General features: G+C 45.0%; 1 pseudogene; it reads left to right on the forward strand.

The window, feature by feature from the left end:
- The first annotated feature begins 241 nt into the window (after positions 1–241).
- Positions 242–9485, forward strand: LOC148535053 (EF-hand calcium-binding domain-containing protein 12-like; annotated as a pseudogene).
- The last annotated feature ends 500 nt before the right edge of the window (positions 9486–9985 follow it).

Consider the following 9985-nt stretch of genomic DNA (forward strand, 5'->3'; position numbering starts at 1 on the left):
TTCAGGAGTGGTCTATGTCTGCCATCTAGTCCAGGCTCAGACGGTAGTGGCACTGCAAGTTCCAGCATAACCTGCCAGCTACACAATTCCTGTGTTCCTTGGGCTTAATCCAGAGTTGCGCGCTATGCTGATGTTGGACGCATGTGCGGCCATGCTGTAGCGACAGTCGCAGACAGAATTTAAGTTTAATTGATGTGTAATAGCGAATTTGGTTGTTACATTTAAAAAAATGGTTTCCAACATGGGTGCAAGTGAGACGTGTCTGTGACGTGCGCCTGACGTAAATCAGGCGCATAGGCTCCTGTCCCCGACCCGCACTTAAAATAGTCATCGGCGTCGCTTTGTATGTGGTTGCAATTTGTGATTTTTTTTTAGTGAACCTAATTTGCGTTTGCGATCGAATTAGAGTCTAATGTTGTTTTTTTGTGAAGTAGAACCACTAAAACAATGATCCAGGACATGTTCAGCCGCTTACATATTTCTCCATTCCAGGACCAGCCCTAGTGTAAGCTCCGGAGATCTGTCGCCCATGGAAATAACAGAATAAGTAGGAGAACTTGTGCCACCGCTGTCTTTATGCTGAAGCGCATGTAATGCACGGGAGCTGCTCCAATGGCATTATCCGAGATGAAACTATACTGAATGTGACAATGGCTAGAAGTCTCATTCCAGGACTTTCATCCACCAATGGATAATCACTTGACAGGGTACAAGCAGAGAGATCTGTCCCAGACTTGTTTCTTCAAGGTGGCCTGCAGGACATTTGGACCTCCAAAGTCAAGGACACGACGCATCATTGCTCCTCCCATGGAAAAATTGCAATCTCGGTTAGTAGAGGTTACAGAACCGTCGCTTGTGGCTTCTGGCAGCAACATTAAGTCGGGATCTGAAAGGATGGCTGATATCGAAGAGACTAGTAACACCGGTCGGAGCATTTCAGACTGGTTACTGGAAAGACAGAAGTTCAGGACCCAGTTGGACAGTATGGGGGACATAGACAAATGGCTGCATGGAAAACCGGACCTGACAGACCTAGAAACTCGGGTACAGGATAGGATGGATGAGAGAAGTCTCAAAAGCCGAATGTCCCTAGAAACCACTGAAGAAACGTTGGGTTCAGCACTTAGACATCACAATTTTCAGCAACTTTAGTCCTATCGACAGCCAAAGGGCAAACTTATCCTTCTGCATCGGTGCAGCTTAAGGTGGGACTTAACCAGAAATGTGAAACACTTATCCTTACACTCTCAGCAACTGCCCATTCAAACCTTTGTAGTGTTATACAGGTATATTATACTGACTTATATCATACTTGCCTACCTTTTAAATCTCCTCCCTGGGGGAACCCGGGGAGGAGAAGCAGCTGGGTCCCGACAGGGACTGGGCCAAATGATTCACAGCATTAAGCCCCACCCCTCCGTGGCAAATTGCCGCGATTGGCGCATATTTAAATAAGGGACGGGGCTAAATGACGTGAGTCATGAAGAATTGTGTCTTTAAGCCCCATCCTCTTCACAGGGACCCGCGATTGCCGTGGAAGTTCTCCCCATTCTGCCCCCTTCATTAGGAAGTGGGCAGAATGCGGGAGAGGTGCCTACCCTTCCGGGGGTGCGGTGGGTTACCCGAAAAATCGGGAGCCTCCCGCGAAAACCGGGAGGTTAGGCAGGTATGACTTATATGAATCTTCTCCACCACTCAGTGGGAGCTGCCATGTTGGTTTTGCTAAGCGTATTTTACATGCTGAGAGCTAAGACAATGTTATTGTTACAGAAGGACAATATTCTTATTTATTATTAGGAGGTGTAAACAGATAGAAGATGGTAAAACATATGTTAATTTATTTATTGACCATAATCAGTCATTAAAAATGTGGGGCATACTTTCAATATGGTAAAGGGCAGTAAGCAACTTCTGAATAGTTTTCTGAACAACACTATATCTGTGTCTGTGCATTACAGTTCCATTTTATAGCAAATTGTTTTATTAGATAATAGAAGCAAATTATTATTGCAAAAAAGAACCATTTCATAATTGGTAGTACAAAATAATCCTACAAAATGAGGTTTCAATCAGATCTGAAAAAATATAGAATTTCCTGATCAGAATATAAAGAACCTCTATAATCAAAATAAAAATTATTGCATATTAAAACATTAATTAGATACTATAACATTTAGGGGAGAGACAAAACAATTTGGAAAGAAAAGAAAAAAAAAAAAAAGGGGAGAGAGGAAAGAGAGTTTCTGTATAATTAGAATATAGATCAAAAACAAAGCCACAACAAGTTTAATAATAATGTATATCGGCTCCACTAGGTCACATAGGGCCCAGGCAGGGAAATAGGTATAACTTACACATGTGTAGGTTGGCTAGAGAGAATGGTTTTATAAGACACAGAGGACCTCATTCAGAGTTGGTCGTTGCAGCCGCACGGTCGTAGGGGAAAGGGGCCGGATATGCAAACCGAGGGTAAGAAGCGGTCATAAGAGTGGCCCTTTCTGTGGGAGGTCATGTTATGTTTTGGGTTTGGGCCGGTGTTCTTGAAATGGGTAAAGCTAATGTATGCGAACCCTACTGCCAGGGTGTCAGTGAATGGGTTTATCTCCCCATCCTTCCCCCTGTCTCGGGGCACAAGACAGGGTTGCCCCTTGTCCCCAACCCTGTTTGCATTGGCTATTGAGCCGTTAGCCTGTATTATACGTTCTCACCCTGATATCATAGGTCTACAATTGGGTAATAGAATGGACAAAGTTTCCTTATATGCAGATGATTTATTACTGTCTGACACAGCTATGCCTGTGGTTCTTCAAGTCATAGAACAATTTGGATTTTTTTCTGGTCTTAAGATAAACTGGGACGAATCATCTATCCTTCCTCTTAGGGGGTTGTATCAGACTGTTCCCATTATCACTCTCCCTCTCTGTTGGGTAAATAAATTTAAATATTTAGGTATCTGGATAACTAATTCCCCAAAGGACTATATAGTATTGAATGTTGAGCCCCTTTCTGTCTACTTAAAGGGCAAACTTCAGTCCTGGCACCGGCTCCCTCTTACCGTTACTGGTAGAATTAACTTATTCAAGATGGTGGTGCAGCCAAAATTTGTGTACGTTTTGCAGCATTCTCCTGTTTTTATTACAGATACATTGTTTAGGCCTTTGAATAGTCTTCTTTCTTCATTGGTCTGGGTGAATCGTCGACCATGTATTCAATTGGCAGCTCTGACCCGATCTAGGTCTGGGGGAGGTTTGGCTCTTCCAAATTTCAAATTTTATTATTATGCGGCGCAGATGGCACATATACGGTTATGGCTTCAAGATGACTCCCCTAATGCCCTGCACGTTTTGTTGGTTTCTCAGATTTTCCCTAACTTTACACCATTACAGGCCTTACTTGCAGGTAGAATTATACAGAAAGGCCCTCCCCTGTTGATGCAAGCTATTAAGATATGGAAATTGGTGTCTAGTATTCTACAGTTTACGGGATTAGATCCAGACACTTCTCTATGTAGTTATCGTATATTACCTGAACTGGCCTCTTTACAGCTTGAGGTGACATGGGGTTCTAACGGAGTAACTACATTGGGTCATTTATATGACACTTCAATTCTTAAATCTTTTGCACAACTCCAAGAAGCTCATCATCTCCCTCAATCATATTTCTATAGATATTTACAATTATGGCATGCTCTCTCAGCTCAATTTTCAGATGGCCCTCCTCTAATTCAAAGGGGCCAGATATGCAAATGAAGCGATCACAAGTTGCGGTCCTAAAATGAGATTGTTAGCTGAACGACCGAGGGTAAGAAGCGGTCGTAAAACTAAATCACGCCCCCTTCTCGATCACAACACACGTCATCTCTTGGGATATAAGGATTAATCGCGACCACCGGGAACCATCGGAGCTGGTCGTAGAGCTTAAGGTTGACCATACCCTCTCTTAAGCACTACGATCAAGTCAGTGTACAAACCTCCCATGTCACATGTGCCATGACACTACTTTGTTAATTATGCACTCCCATTAAACGCCGTTCGCATAATTAGGCACGCCTGTGTTCGGATCTCCACTCCCCCATTTTCAAGCACCTTCCCCTGTTACCACCCACAAACGGTTCATTCTGTCACTCAAACTAACGACATGGCTGTGTTCAAGGAGAGAGAAATTTCTGATCGTAACAGCTAGTTTGCGCACGCGCATTGCGAACTTTACGCATGCGCAGTTCAGTGAACATCGGTTGTGTACGACCATGCGGCCGCAACGACTGACTCTGAATGAGGTCCAGAGTCCTTCAAATCCATCCAGCGAGACCAGGTATCTCTAAAGGATTTGTAGTCGCCATCAGCGGAAGTTATCAAATCATCCATCTCCATATATAAATCCATTCTCGTGAACCAGTCAGTCATCGCGGGAGGAGAAGAGGAGCGCCATCTCACAGAGATAACAGCCTTTGCCGCGTTATTCAAATGACATAATAAAGACCTTTTGTACCTCGAGAGGGGCCCGGACGACAAATGGAACAACCGGAACAGGGGGTCTGTGGGAACCGGTTCACCCAGAATTATAGCGGAGAGGCGAATCACTTCTGACCAATAAGGTCGGATAAGTGGGCATTGCCACCAGATATGAAAAGGATTACCCGGAGCATTCGAGCAGCGCCAACATATATTGGTCACCTCAATCCCCATTTTAGAAAGAGAATCTCTGCATCAATACCATCTCAAGATGAGTTTGTACTGAGTCTCAACAACAGTGGTACTCTTGGAGCAGGCGTGTGCTAGTGCAAATATTTTTCTCCATTGAGTTTCATCTAGACTGGAGCCGAGGTCACGGTTCCAACGCTCAGTAAAGTTTGGGAGGGAGGTGCCTGCATCTGAGGAGAGAGAGCTGTATAGTAATGAAATAGTATGGGTGGGGGGAGTGGGACTTACGTACAGCTGCTCAAAAGGAGTATAAACCCTACTTAAGGTCTGGGGTGTTCCCAAGGAGTGTAAGAAATGACGAACCTGGAAATAACGACAATATTCATTAGCCTGCAGCTTCCATCTCTCACATACTTCTGCAAAAGATAATACGCTACCATTGCTAACCAACTGTCCAAACCTGAAAAGACCTGCCCTCAACCAAGAATGGAAGGTAATATGGTCCATCCCTGGAGGGAAGCTATCATTATAAAGGAACGGTGTTAGAGGGGAATTAGGAGCGAATATCGATGGACCTCCAACAGGAGAGCGTAGGGCCAATAGTGGGGTGCGTGAGATTGGGGAGGACAGGAAGCCATGGAGCTATCAACAGGGGGATCTCAAGTGCTTATTGTTCTATGCATATCCATTGTTTAGGGGAGTCAGATCTAGTCCATTCTAAAATGCTGTATAGGAAGCATGCATGATGGTATCTTTTAATATTTGGAAGGGAAATGCCGCCTCTATCTTTGTGATGGGACATAAGATCCAACCTCAAACGGGGTCTATTTCCCTTCCAGATGAAGTCTCTAATTAGAGTTTGGACATCTAGTATCCACTTAGGTGATAATTTGATTGGGAGAGTTTGTAGGAGGAATAGGATCCTAGGTAAGAAGTTCATCTTCAACACACCCAGTCTTCCAAACCACAAAAAAGATTTGGTTTTCCATAACTGTAAATCCGAGCAGAGTTTGGCCAGTAGAGGGACAAAATTAGATTCAAATAGGTGAGTAAGTTTTCTAGTTAAAGTAACCCCAAGATATTTTAAATGGGTTGTATGCCAAGCAAAGGGGAATGATAATTTGAGACCAGCTACCATCTGGGAGGGGGCAGTAATGTTTAGAGCAACAGATTTCGAGTAGTTAATTTTAAAGTTAGAAAGGTCCCCAAAGGTCTTAGGACATCATTCAGAGGCGGACGGAGGATGCAAGCGGTCGCTCAGAAACTGGGCGGCCACTTGCATCCTGACCGCCCGCCTCTGTTGCGGTCGTTAGGCTGTGGGTTAACAACACCCACAGCTCTAACGACCGCTCAGGTGATGGTCACGATGGTCAGAGACCATCGCGACCATCGGGGCTTACGACGAGACCCTAGGGTAGGGTCTCACTTGTCGTAAGCCCCAGAGAGCTTCTGGCTCTGTCTGAGCTGGAAGCTCTCCACTGACATCACTAGTGCCACCCCCCCGGCCCGCCTTCCAAACGGGGCGAGCTGTCAATCAACATTGACAGCTCGCCCCCTTTGGATCGAGACCCGTTATGACTGGCGCTGTCGGTCATAGCGGGTCTCACGCATGCGCGCGCCGGCGCCGTCGTGCACATGCTCTGTGGGGGGCCATCGACCCGGTCCGAGCGCATCAGCGCTAACGACCGGGTCTGAATGACCCCCTTAAACTCTTCTAATAAATTCGGAAGTGAAACTATAGGGTTCGTGATTGTGGCCAATAAGTCGTCGGCAAATAAAGCTAATTTATATTCCTCCCTGCCCACCCTGAAACCCGATATGTCAGAGTTTAGGCATATGGATTGTGCCAGGGCCTCCATACAAAGGACAAAAATCATAGGAGATAATGGGCAGCCCTGTCTAGTTCCATTTGCTATGGGGAAAGAATTTGAAAGGGAGCCGTTAATTCTGATTCTCGCAGATGGAGACCTATATAAGGCAAGGATATGTTGAAGACAAACAGAACCCAATACCAATTGTCTCAATAAATATAGGGAGGGAAAAACAATTCCTAACTTCTTCCAGGGGAAGAGAAACAGTGAAACTTGCACTAGCGCACGCAGGGGGGGTTTCTGAGTACCCAGAACCCCCCCTGATGAACCCAGTGATTGCAAAATACGCTGACCCGATTGTAAAATTTGAGCAGGTCCTGCAGTGTATGGCTGTGCTACATGCAGAGCGCCGCAACAGCCAATCGCTGGTGCCATCTCCTTAATCAGTCCCCACCGCGCTGTGTCTCCTCAGCCAGCAGGCAGCTCCGTCCAGCCAGACAGACACTGGCTGGCCCACGCCGCCTCCTCCCGGGACTCGTCAGGCCCCGCCCACAGACCCTGAGCAGCAGCAGCAGTGAGGCCCGCACACAGTCTTCCCCTGCTCCCAGACTGGATTCGGAGCGACGGCCTCACGTAGCCACTCACTGTTGGAGCTTGAGACCCGGATGGCGGAGCGCAGCATGGTGACCACAGGGAGTCTGGCTCACACAATGGCAGCAGTTGCACCACGCCACCCCCCGCGATGGTTGAACAGACATACAGTAAGGAAGGAAGGTCAGTACACCCAGCTGCACACCCAGTACACCTCTTTCTGCTTCAACCACACAGTACTCCTCTCTCACATACACACAGTGTTTATATATATAGATATATATATATGATGCATACATGTGTATATATATCTATCTATATATATATACATATATATATATATTTATAGGGATGTGCAGACTCGGTTTTACTCGGATTTACTCGGTTCTTATCGCCACTTTACCGCAAATTCGGATTTATTATATTGGCTATACAAAACACATGATAGGCGATAGCCAATAAAATGCCGTTTAAAGATCCCAGTAAATCCGAGTAAAACCAAACCCGCTCACTCTATATATATATATGTGTGAATATATATATTTAATGTGTGTGTGTATATGTATATAATATATATATATATATATATATATATATAAAATTATATATGCACATGTATACACACTCACACACACATATACAAATGGAAACCCCCCCCTAAAAATCCTGCGTTTGCCCCTGACTTGAGTACACAGATATTCAACATTAGAAATGCAAGAGTAAATGGGTAGAGCAGAATAGTTTGATTATCTGACTTCAGGTGGGATCAGTGTTGGTTGTAGAATCATTTCCTTCAGCTTTCTTCTGTTGCTTCGGTACTGTATGCCATTGAACTCACACACACACCTAGAAGGGGCAGCATTTCAGTTTACTGATTAAATCTCTGCTTAAATAATTAAGAGTTTTCAGGAAACTTGCATTGACTGGAGTAAGAATGCATCTGCTCTGGTTTGAAACATCTTTTCACTATTCCTAGATACTTGTGATATCTGATATACCTCAACTAGATGATCGCTGTTACCAGCTAACTATAGTATTTTGCTTCCAGGCATATAAAACTGAGGCAGGCGGTCGCAGTATGACGAGGAGCTCACAGTCCCGTGTGATCACACCCACCATCCAGCAGCCTAACCCGGAAGCCCTGGCTATCCTGGAAGGTTACCTGAATCAGTGCCGGCTGCGCCTGGTGGACCTCTATAACCAGACAGAGAAGAGCAAGAGGAAGCAAATCTCCAACCACGACCTGAAGACTGTGAGAAAAGAGGTGAAGATTTAAGAATGGTGGTTGGGTTGTTTGGTCAAAGGATAACTCTTTCCTAAGTTCTTATTTTCTCTTATTTATTACTTGTAGATAAATACATACTATACTAGTGTAACCAGTGGTGCTGGCCCTCATGTAATAGGCTCCTCAGTTCCTGCATTCAACCTTGGATAGATGAGATGTTTATCGAACTGACCACTGGACTGTAATGCAAGAACTGCTCTTTCCTAGGCTAATATTCCCATCAGTGACTTGCAGTTTGATGACCTGGTGATCTCACTTACCAATAAGCAGCCAAATCAAATCAACTACAAGGAGCTGTCAGTGGGACCTTATTCCTGGAGGAAGAAGAACATGGAAGACCATAAGAATGGTGTAACTGTCAGCCCAGGTAGACTAACACGGTCATCTCATACACACCCTCACCTCAGGGATCCTTCCTGTGCAGAATAGTTGCCCATAGTCTTATTACTGACCAAATATTGGTTTTATAGCTAACAAATGAGAGACAAAGCTGAGAGTATAATGAGTGTGGTAGTTATGTCATACATCCAGCAGGTAGACTCATCATGGCTGTTTAGTTTTTGGGTGGTGTTACATAAGAAGTCTCCAATGAAATGAGTGGATAGTGATAAAATAGTAGAAGACATGGGGTGACCATACTTACACGGTCCATGGCGTGGACCATTATGCCTGGTAGTAACATCATCCTTTGTGGGTACAGAGAACAGATTGCTCCTTCTTGACAGAAAAGCATAAGTACTGTTTTTGTTTGGGTGTAACATGAGGTGCGACGCTGTGTGTTTTGTGTCTCCATTGGCCATTATCATGTTAAACATATGTTTCCTCTGTCCTTGCAGCCGCAGTGAGGTATTTCCAGCCTCCCAGGGACCACAACATTGAGGGAGGCGATTCCCAGTCTGTGGTGACCCTCTCTGGGATGCTGGATGGCCTAGGAAGCTTAAGAACTGAATCTCGGCCAGTCCACAGTGTGGGGTCACAAACTGACTGGGGTCACAGTTTCTGCAGGTGCCCCCAGTCAGTTTGGAGGAAAGAAGACCCCTCAGCTATGAGGACATGGAGGACATTGGGAAGAACTACAGAGAGAGGAAGCGCAGAGTAAAGGTGAGGACACCAAAGATGGAAATACATAGGCATGGCCACCACTCCCGTTGTTACTGAACTACAAGTCTCAGCATCCTTTGCCAGAGAGTTATACTTCGTACAGGAGTAGACGTCATCACTGTCAGCGGCACGTACCCCTACCAGGGCCGGACTGGGACTAAAAATAGGCCCTGGCATTTTAAAGCACACAGGCCCACCTCGGTGTCAGCATCTGGTTCCTGGCACAGACTCCTCCCTTTACTATTCCAGACTCCTCCCACTGCTTAGTCTATGCTCTTACACATATATAATATTAGAACAACATAAAAGTGTATATCATTCTCTGCATTAAAATACACACAAAAGAGCACATCCTGCAGGGGATTTAAACATGTGCCATAGTCAAACATTTGGTATTTGGTTGGTTCTGTTAGGTAAAGCTGGTACTTCATTGGTGTAGATCACACCCAAAGAAAAGGGAAGGCATTTTCACAATTGACCAAGCCCTAGCTTAGCAGTTGTAGAGATTAGATAGTGATCACTGTAGTATTTTTTTAGGGTAGGGGTGCTGAACCCAG

The sequence above is a fragment of the Taudactylus pleione genome, unplaced genomic scaffold (assembly GCF_031769625.1).
Source record: "Taudactylus pleione unplaced genomic scaffold, aTauple2 ptg000061l, whole genome shotgun sequence".
Lineage (NCBI taxonomy): Eukaryota > Metazoa > Chordata > Amphibia > Anura > Myobatrachidae > Taudactylus > Taudactylus pleione.